Source organism: Octodon degus, unplaced genomic scaffold (genome assembly GCF_000260255.1).
Source record: "Octodon degus isolate 3935 unplaced genomic scaffold, OctDeg1.0 scaffold00204, whole genome shotgun sequence".
Lineage (NCBI taxonomy): Eukaryota > Metazoa > Chordata > Mammalia > Rodentia > Octodontidae > Octodon > Octodon degus.
The window spans coordinates 2,571,180-2,581,577 of record NW_004524780.1 but is presented as its reverse complement, the minus strand read 5'-3'; the positions used below and the strand labels follow the sequence as shown (position 1 = coordinate 2,581,577).

The following is a 10,398-nucleotide window of genomic DNA, read 5'->3' as shown; positions in this document are numbered from 1 at the left end:
TTTGGCAGAACCAGGGATTGAACTCAGATACTTGGGCTTGCCAGGCAAGCACTTATTCTACTGAGCCAGCTCTCCAGCCCCAGCCATCTCCCCCGCCCCAGCCATCTCCCCAGCACCCCCCCCCGTTTCCCCTATTATAACTGCTATCTGCAGTGATATTTTTGCTAAAATAAAGGCATTACATAAAATTAGCACTTATGCTATATCAATCAAACATCCCATTATATGTAAACATTTTAAAACCTTCTTACTTAGGTCAATTAATGTAGAGATGAAAATTTTGAAATGGCTGCAGTAACATTTCTCAGCAGACTAGAGGTTTACGTAATCATTACTGAACAGATTGGTGATGTCTATAGATATGCAAACTGGATAAGAGGAGCTGCTGGGATCAGGGCCTCCTTTGAAACAGACAGAAACATTAAACTCACTCAGTGTGACCCACCCATCCGATTCCTTGGGATAGTTTAGATTGTTGAGACATTTGTAGTGGTTCTGGAAAGCGAAACCCAGGTTTCAACAGAGCCATTACATAACCTGAAAGAGGTATTTCTTTGGTGATCAGCTGATGTAAATTAGGAGATATTTCTTTACATAGAACACACACACACACACACACACACACACACACACACACACCATCTTCAGCTATAATGATTTTTCATTAGACCACAATAAGAAACCATGATAAATGTTCCCCAACCCACATTACAGAGCATATATTTTTTTATAAATCCTTTTCCTTTCCAGAACTGTGAGACTTTGACAGTGAGTCACTTAACTCTTTCCAGCAGCAGCTGTGTGGTTTTGCATAATTAATTATTTATACTGTGCCAGACACAGTAATTAACATCCAGATGAATATGATATTCTGATCAGAAATACTTTGCATTTTAGCCATCCCTCAAGCAAGTATCTGTCAAAACCGGACTGCTTGACATCACAGGGCCTGCCAAAAGCCTTGCAGGCATCTGCTCCATAAAACAAAGAACAGATTCTCAGAGTATGTGTATATATATTCACTGATTTCAGTAGGCAAAGAATAACTGATTACCTTTGCACAAATACCGGTCAATTTTGTCTGATTACAACAACATCACTCAGCTTCTCACAGAAGAACTGAATTTAAATAGAAAAACCTATGTTTCTGGAAATTCCAGCCCTGTTAATGCAGTCAGATTCAAGGTCTTGCTCAGTCAGTTCCTCTTCAGATGCATAACTGGAGGTGTCAAGAATATTGCCTTCATCCTTCCATGGTGAGAAAGCCCACAGTGCCAATGAATTGTTCTCCACAATCAAGTAGTTACTTGACACCAGGTTGTATTGTCACTTAGATGGAAAATGGAAAGATACGGACTATATAAAAAGCTGCAGGTTTTTCTAGAAGCATGGGAAAAGGCCACCAACTAGAAAGTGCTCACTGATGCTTTTTCTTATTAAACTGTGAGCTTCAACATGGCAGCCACTGCCTCTTAGACACAGTTGGAGTGGGATGGTCCACCAGCCATTTGTCAACTTGAAGCACAATGACTACTGCCAAGAAACATAATTACTGCCTAGGGCTGGTGATTGTGACTAGGATACCTAGATGGATTGGATTATTTATAATCCAATTAATTATTTTGATGTCAGACAGGAAATAATGGATTGGGAATCCAAACAGCTAAATTTTAATTTTGGTTCTATTTCTAGGGCTGAATTTAACTTGGGCCAACCTGACCGCTGTGAGCCTCAGTTTTCTCATTCATTGGATGGGGACAGTTAATCTTGCTTAAAGATAATGTGTAAGAACACATTTTAAAAATTATGACATCTGGTTACATTACCATAACTATACTGCCATAAAGGCATATTTTGCTTTGAGTAATGCTGACAGTTTTTTTTTAGCTTTCCAGAATAAGAGTCATTTTCAAGGGCTGGTGAGATAGCTCTCCAAACTAAGCACCTGCTTAGCCAAATGTAGGGACCTTGGTTCACACCCCAGCACCACATGCCATGCCTACCTAACCCCAGGGGACACTGAACTGGCCACCAGTTTGGAAGTGGTGGTGCCTGTCTGTAATCCCAGCACTGGGGAGGCTAAAAATAAGAGGATCACTATGAATACAAGCTACATAGTGAGACCCTGTACCAAATACATAAAAAAGTCATTTTCAAGATTGTTAAGCATAGCAATAAAGAGACAGACTGCCCCAATAAACTTGAATCTCGGTAAGAGTGAATCAATTTTAGCAGTAGTATATCCCACAGAATGGGTGGGAAGTAATTATACAAAAATTTGTTCCATTTATGAAATTTAAAATTCCCCATCCATACTTTACCAGTATACAACCTGTAGAGTCATTAATTCTTTGCCTTGAGTAAAACATCTCCTGACACTACATCAGGGAGACCTAAATGATTACTTTAACCAAAATGTAGAGAATGTCTTGTCTGTACTCAACCACATGTTAAGAAATAAATACAAAGCCTTTCCTTTTCTTCCACTTTTTTTCACAATACACCTCTTTCTGTCTGTATTGTTTTAGTCAGTACTTGTATGTGGAAGAGCACAATTACTTTAAGGTGCAAGAGAGCCAGCTATAAATGGGACAGAAGATGTTTTTGTGTGTGTAGTGACACTGCAGTTGAATCCAGTGCCTTCCCCTGAACAACATCTTCAAACACCCCCCCAATACATACCATTTTTGAAAGACAAAGTCTCACTAATTTGCCAAGGATGGACTTCAACTTGTGATTCTACTGCCTTAACTTCCCAAAGTACTGTACTGGGATTACTGGAGTGTGCTACTGTGCCACACAAGATGCTTTGTAATTTATCAAAAATAAAACCACTTTTTCATTTATGTTATGATTTAAATATTACCTATTAGTACTACTGCTTAATAAAGAAACTTCTATGAGTTATGCTGTGTATGATAGCCCAGATTGCTCTTAAACTTGACAGCGGCAGCCTATATCCTCTAATCTCTCCACTTATACATGATCAATTAAGAACAAAGAAATTATAAAAAGATGAGTCACAGTTTCCAATTTTGCCAAGGCTGTAGTACCTGCCACAGAGATGCAGCTTATTTTTAAAGAAAGGACAGATCAAAAGGACAAAGCATTTTAAAGGAATGGACATCAAGATATTTGTAAATGTGTATCTCAGAAGAAAGGTTAAACCAAGGTATCATCAAGCTGTACAGAAAGGTGGCCATACTTTCTAAGAGCATTTAGTGCTGTTGTTGGGTTAAAAGTAAATGAGGAAATACTGTAAAAGTCAGAGAGTATTGAGGTCCAAGGTCTGAAGACTATGAGCAGAATGGCCATCAGTGAGATTCCAAAGAAGGGAGCAGCATAAAATATGTCATGAGATCTCCAACAGCTCTTTTGCCAGAGTAGGGATGAGCGATGGAAAACTTTGGGTAGAAAGCCTTCTCAGTAGGATTTCCCACAGGATTTGTTTCATCCATCTGATTGACAAAAGAGCAAGTTAAGTCATTGCTAAGAGTCCATCCCCCATCCATGACAATCAGATGATGGCAGAAACACCATGAAGCTAGAAAATCTGAATCCTTATCCTAGCCTATCTCCTTTAAACCTTCCCATAACATTTCAACTCGTTATGGATTTCCATTTGCTTCTTTTGTAAAATGAGGCCATTTTTGAAGGTTCCCTAGTCCTCATCTAGCATTCAGGCTCTGGCACTGTCATATAAATTTTAATCATCCTGTTCTGGAGCCCTGATTCCATCATGTCCTAGGGTGCAGGTATGGGGGTGGTGGGCAAGGAGTACCATACCCAGCCCGATGTGAAGAGACCAAGTTTTCTTGTAAAAGGACTCAACAGAAGTGCATATATGATGTGGTGGGAATCACAGGATGGAGCTGCTGGTGGAGGAAGTCATGGGGTAGGAGCGCAGATTCCTAGAGCAGTTATACTGAAGATGCTTACATCCTTCCAAAGCCAAGACTCCTATGTTGTCAAGTATCTGGAGTCAGGCTGCTTTCAGGCTTAGACAAATTTTAGTTTGGCTTATTTACATTTTTCCTTTTCCCATGGACACTTTGACCAAGTCATTGCCCTGAACTCCAGCTTACCAGTGTTAATTCTATGATTCAATTTCCCTGTCATACCATGTTCTACTGAATATCTGATGGTTGGAACTAGCCTGCTGCAGCAAGCCTTGGTGGCTGTCCACCCATTGCCCAGCCCACACCTGGGGAGAGCACAGATGCCTTTGGCCCAGCTCTGCTAACAGGACTCACCCCTACATGTCTACAGGGGGTCAGAGAGGAGCCTAGCAGGAAGACTGTGGAGTCAGGAAAGCTATGTTTCCCCCTGATCTATAACTGACTAGCTGTATGACCTACTTCTCTGTCTATTGCCCTCACCATGACTGATGCTGCTTCCTACTTTTCTCTTACATCCATTCTTACTTGACAGTCTTTCACGTAATGAGACCTAGGCATTTCTCTGTGTCTCATCACCCATCTGGGCTCCAACCTACACATCCAGATGAGCTCTCTCTCTCTCTCTCTCTCTCTCTCTCTCTCTCTCTCTCTCTCTCTCTCCCCACATTTGGTCCATACCAAGGGCATTAGACCTAAGCAAAAAAGAAATCCAGGAACACATTGTTTGATTATGTAAACCTCACTTTTTTTGACCTTTCCAGATGTCCAATTCCTTGTGTTTCACTGTCATGCTACTATTTACTGGTATGTAATACTGAGCTTCTTATGCTTCAGTCCTAGAGGCAAATGTGCCCTTAAATGTTTCAAGTCTGTTGCTTCTTCCTTTCAAAGCACCCCAGGCCCAGTCGGAGAATCCAAGAGTGAGCAGAATCTCGGCTTCTGCTGCCTGAGCAGATTCTGTTTGTTCCTGCTAAGTGCTCTTCTTCATTACTTCACCACTTCCCCTTGGTGAATCCACTTTATGGTGGAAATTATATAATTGAGACCTCTCTCTTTAAGTGAAGTCATTTTTTTCTAGACTAGAGAAATCCTCCTTAGCCATTTTCAGCCAATAATGTGTGAGGCGACGGGGCTAACCTCCTAAAAATAGCATTCAGGTGTTTTTCTTCACTGGCATCACATTTTTCTTCAGTTTTTTTTTCAGAGCTTCCTGACAGGTGGACAGACACCCACGAGGCCCATGTATTGTGTGGAGAAGCTACGGAGACAATCAAGCAGGAACGAAAGATTTCTCCTCTGGTGTGCTCACGGAGCATTGCTTTCCATACTAATTTAGGGATATAATCTACTAAGCACACTTCTGAGACTAAAACCTGTGATTTGGGAAACACGTGACTTACCCTCTCACATGCAAATAAGCACATGTGCAGCCACAGGGGCTGCCTCTTGCAGGAACGTGAGCCAGCCTACAGGCGTTGAGCCATTCACAGCATCTTTCCTGCTGGGAACTGTCTCCATGGGCTAAGTCCTAGGTCTGCAGAAATCTGCATCTAATATTTAGCTCTACTCTTCACTAAAAGAAGCTTTAGAGCTCTCTTAGTGAATAGTGAAGCTGCTTTTTGCTGTGTCTGTTATTATTGATTGAAGAAGCAGCAGATATTTCCAAAGAAGGGTTCTGGATATGGCAAAGACAATTATCCAACTAAACAAAAAATTGGAAGCTTATATAGAATGTGCACCTAATTTCACCCGAAGATGCTCAGATAACTCCATAATTTACTCATCTATTCCTTTGGAAATACCTGTGTCCTTGAGTCCTCTTACAAATTCAGCTTCTTTCTCTCTTCATTCTGCATCTCTGTAGTCAGTGCTTGGTAAACAGTAAGGCTGTAGGAAATGCTAAGTCAGTGAGCAATGAAATGTTCCTCTTCTGCAATGCTGTGTTACTCTGCAACCTGGGGGCAGGTCTTCATATTTTCTTTGCACGCATAGTGGTATATTTTAAATTCATTAATACACTAACCTAACTGCAATATATAATAACTGATTTGGAATAATTTTGTCCTTTATATAGAAATCTGAACTTGAGATTAGAAGATGAGCTGCTATCATGATAGAGAAAGGCTTTGTTTTAGGGAGAGAGGAAGGAAGAGGAAAAGGGAGAGGGGAAAGGTGATGGGGAGAGAGGAGAAGGGGAGAGAAGTGGAGGGGGAAAGGGAGGAAAGAGGAGAGAGAAGGGGAGAGAGGGAAAAGGGGAGGGGAGAGGGGGGGGAGAGGGAGGGGGAGGGAAGAAGAGAAGAGAGTGAAGGGGAGGGGGAGAGAGAGAGAGAGAGAGAGAGAGAGAGAGAGAGAGAGAGAGAGAGAGAGAGAGAGAGAGAGAGAATCCTGATGATCAGGAAAGGAGTTAGGAAAGAAATTCATTTGCGTTGTTCACTTGCTACATTCAATAAGCAAAAGCAGTAATGGTGCTATTGGTCTTACATACAAACTGTGATCAAAAACTACAGCAAAAGTATAAATTAAAGCCAAAGTTTCACTTACCAATATAGTCTCTAGCTGCATCCATTTATCTATAAAAGCCTTGAATTTATCTTTTTATAGCTGAATAATACTCCATTGTGTAAAAATGCCACGTCTTTTTAATCCCTTCCTCAGTTGATGGATATTTGGGTTGTTTCCAAGATTTAGCCATGATAAATTGCATGGCTATAGACATGAGTGTACCTATGTCGCTGTGCTATGATGATTCAGTTCTTTGGGAAAGATACCTAGGAGTGGAATAGCCAGCTTGAATGACACTGTTCAATGGGAAAGGAAAACTGGGATGAAGAAAAGGATAAATGAAAGAAGGGGAAAATATTTAGGTATGTATACAGAATAGTTTTGATAATTGTATTTTCAATTTCTGCTGGTCTTTTGGAGGGAGCAGTTAATGCCTAAAATTGTTTTTTTTTCCTTATACTCTGATTTCTTTTTCCTTTTTTTTTTCTTGAATTTCTTATAACTTCTTTATTATTTTTGTATTGTTTTGTTTTGTTTTTGTGGTACCAGGGATTGAACTCAGGTCCTTGAGCTTGCCAGACAAATGCTTATTCTACTGAACTATCTCCCCAGCCCTGTTTTTTCTTCAAAAGAATTGTACCCATTTTCATCTGGCAAGCTGAACAACTGATCCAAAGACAGCAACCATTGTTGAATTCTTTTTACTTTGTGTAGTGAAATATTATATCATTTCTACTGCTGCTTATCACTACTTTGTATTCTTCAAAAATAAAAAAAAATAATCTGACAGGAAAAAAAGTATTACTGTAAAGTGCACATTGTCATTAATCCCCCTCAAAATGCCTCTCACTTTTTGAACGTGTACCTCATGGCTGCTGTCACTTTCTGAAGCACTTCTGGAAGTGCTCTTTGGTGTCTTTTCATGGCTGCGTCAAAGTCCTGAATCAGTTAAAAATGTTTAGGGGAAATGTCAGTTTAATGAAACACTATAGTGCATCTTTGTTCAACTTACTCACTGAACCTGGCCCCACATGGCTTCTGGCTGCTCCTCAAAATCAACAGAACCATGAAAGGTAAGTGTTTTGAGTCAATTCAGGTCATTGAGGCAGCTAGAGTAGCACCATCTGAGAAATTTAGGATAGAGGACCTCCAGAGATTCCTCCAAAAGTGATATTTAGGTAAAGCATACTTGGGTCTATTGATTAGCCTGGATTTGGACCACAGCGTACAAACAAGGCATTTCATTGTGTACTGAGCAGGAGAATTTTCTAAGATTTTCATTTTTCCCGAGCACCATCCAGTACTTCATAGAGATGCAGAGCTAGAAGACAGGAACTTGGCCTCCACAATCTTAAATTTGGAGAGAAAACAAATTACAAGACACTTATTCCCTTGAGAGCTGTGAACTACTGATCTCATTCAGAGTCCTTGGGTGAGACACTAGAGTCAAGACAGTATTAGTGACCTGCCTAATATTTTAAGCCAGCAGTTCGTGACCTTTTCAGCGGCAGGGACTTCTTTGGTGGAAGACAATGTTTCCATAAACCTGGACTGTGAGGGTAGGACTGAAGGTTTCCAGGTAATACAAGTACATTACACTGACTGTAAATTTTATTTCTATTATGATTACATTATAGTATATAAGAAAATAATTACATCATACTGCAGAATCCGGGGGACCCCTGAGCTTATTTTGCTGTAACTGGCTGGCCCTGCTGGAGGTGATAAAAAATAGGGACACCTGAAGTGAGTAGCTTCTCCCTCCACAGCTTTTCTGAAAAGAGAGAGCAGTAGACACTAAGATAATCAGAAAATGGGAGGAAACAGAAGATATATGTGGAAAGCAAGGAAGACTATTTTGAGCAGAATTAACATAAATATGTCTCTCTTTTTTTGCACTTTAGGGAAGGGTCCACAGGGTGCTCAGTGTTCAGGGTCTCACTTCTAGATTGGACTTTAGTGATCTGCCTGTTTACAGCCTCCCAAGAACTGGGATTATAAGCAAATGTGAATATGTCTTTTTTTTTTTCAGAACCAGGGATTGAACTCAGACCCTTGTGCTTACCAGGTAAATGCTTATTCTACTGAGTCATCTCCCTGGTCCCAAGAATATGTCTTTTACTGTAGCAAATTTCAATGTAAACATTCAAGATATATTTTGACCCATACTTGTATATCGGGAGGTATATGTTTAATCAACAGCAGTGGGGTAGGAAAACATTGAAAGAATACATGGACAAGAGAAGTCACTTCCATGAACTCAGAAGCTAATGTTGGTCTTGGCTATATGCATCATGAGAGCATGTGCTTTAGAAGGTATATGGGTTCACCCATCTGCTGATGGGTAAAATCTTCACAGCTTGGAGGGCAGCAAGACCACCAGTTTCACCTAAGATGCAGGGATGATGAAGGATCTGACCATGGAGCTTTGCTTGAGAAATAAAAGCATGCCTTGCTAAGCCTCTGAGATGTGGCTCGGGCTTACAGTTTGATCTTTGGACTGCATTGACAACCATCTAACTTGACAGACCAGACTGTACAAGACTCCACTCCCTCAGCTCTTGAAGTATGTAGCCACTTGCACCAGACTACTTTTCATATGAGTGCTGTTTCATACTGATCTCAAGGGTCATAGTGATTTCTTTTATCCTTATTTTTTAAAGAGAATTAAAAATAGTAAAAAAAAAAAAAATAGAAATGATACGGAATTTCACTAAACAATATACTAACAATTCAACAATGGTTATTATATTGCATATTGTTGTCTCAAAATTAGTTGTTCAGATTACAAAAAATAAGCACAAAAAATTATTCCATAAAGGTTATAGAAAATAGAGAAGGAGAAAAACCATGTAAGCATTAACTGTTCCTTTCAATAGACCAGCAGAAATCAGTACAATTATCCAAACTCTCCCGTGTATATACATGTATATTTCTTTTTCTCTTCCTTCTTTCTTTTCTCTTTTCCCTCATCCCACTTGTATTTTCCCTTTGAACAGATTGTTTCCCTTTCACAGTATCAATTGTGCATTTCAGATTTTATTTAGTCTTATTATTATTTTGTGTGTGTGTGTGTGGTACCAGGGATCAGACTCAGTATCTTGCACTTTCTAGGCAAGCACTTATTCCACTGAGCTGTCGTCCGAGCCCCTAGCCTTATTTTTAAATGTGCATTAAAATATCATCTACGCCAAGGTCATCTATGTAAGGTTGATGATAAATATGTCCATAAGCAGAACCTGTGAGACTGAGCTCCTAAAGGCACTCTGATATTTACTGTCCTATTCGAATAATCTCCTGGGCTAGGTCACCTGTCCTTCTTGCCTCTTGGAGCAGTTCAGACTGAGTCTGGCCAGTGCACTGGGAGGGATGTGATATCTGCTATTGAGGTCTGGGTTCATAAACACCTCCCACCTCATCCGCCATGATTTCTGGGTCTTTTCTAACAGACAAGGGGCTCAGAGAACACAGAAGAGGTCAGAACCACAGGTAGTCTATGCCCAGATGATGGCCTGGGGAACAACACCTTCACGTGGCCAACCTAGACTGGGATAGAATTACAAAGTGACTTTCTGTGATACAAAACCACTGAATTCCACATATGTAAGTCTTGGGCACCAAGATACAAAACAGTTACTTGAAGAAGTGATGTGATATTAGAAAAGTTTAAAATGCAGGGCTCTAGTTGGGTAGAAGGATGTCAGTTGAGGCCACAGCCCTGGAGGGCAGGAAACTGGGGCTCTGGAGATTCCTGTTGCACAAAAGCAGACTTTCTGATCAAGATCCTATGTGCTAAAATACCCCAAAAAAAGACTGGGTGGTAGTGAGTTCTTAGCTTTAGGGAAAGAGGAGAACTACATATGTGTAACTATATTGGTTAATATTTATTTCATTTGGCCAAGCATTAAAGATGAACAAAGAGAGAAAGAGGCACATATGAGAGAAAACGGGAGAGAGAGAGAGAGAAAGAGAGAGAGAGAGAGAGAGAGAGAGAGAG

At 40.3% G+C, this 10,398-nt stretch overlaps 1 pseudogene; it reads right to left on the bottom strand.

The window, feature by feature from the left end:
• Positions 1-9,827, bottom strand: part of LOC101587146 — a 12,540-nt pseudogene extending 2,713 nt beyond the window's left edge.
• Between the last annotated feature and the right edge of the window lie 571 nt (positions 9,828-10,398).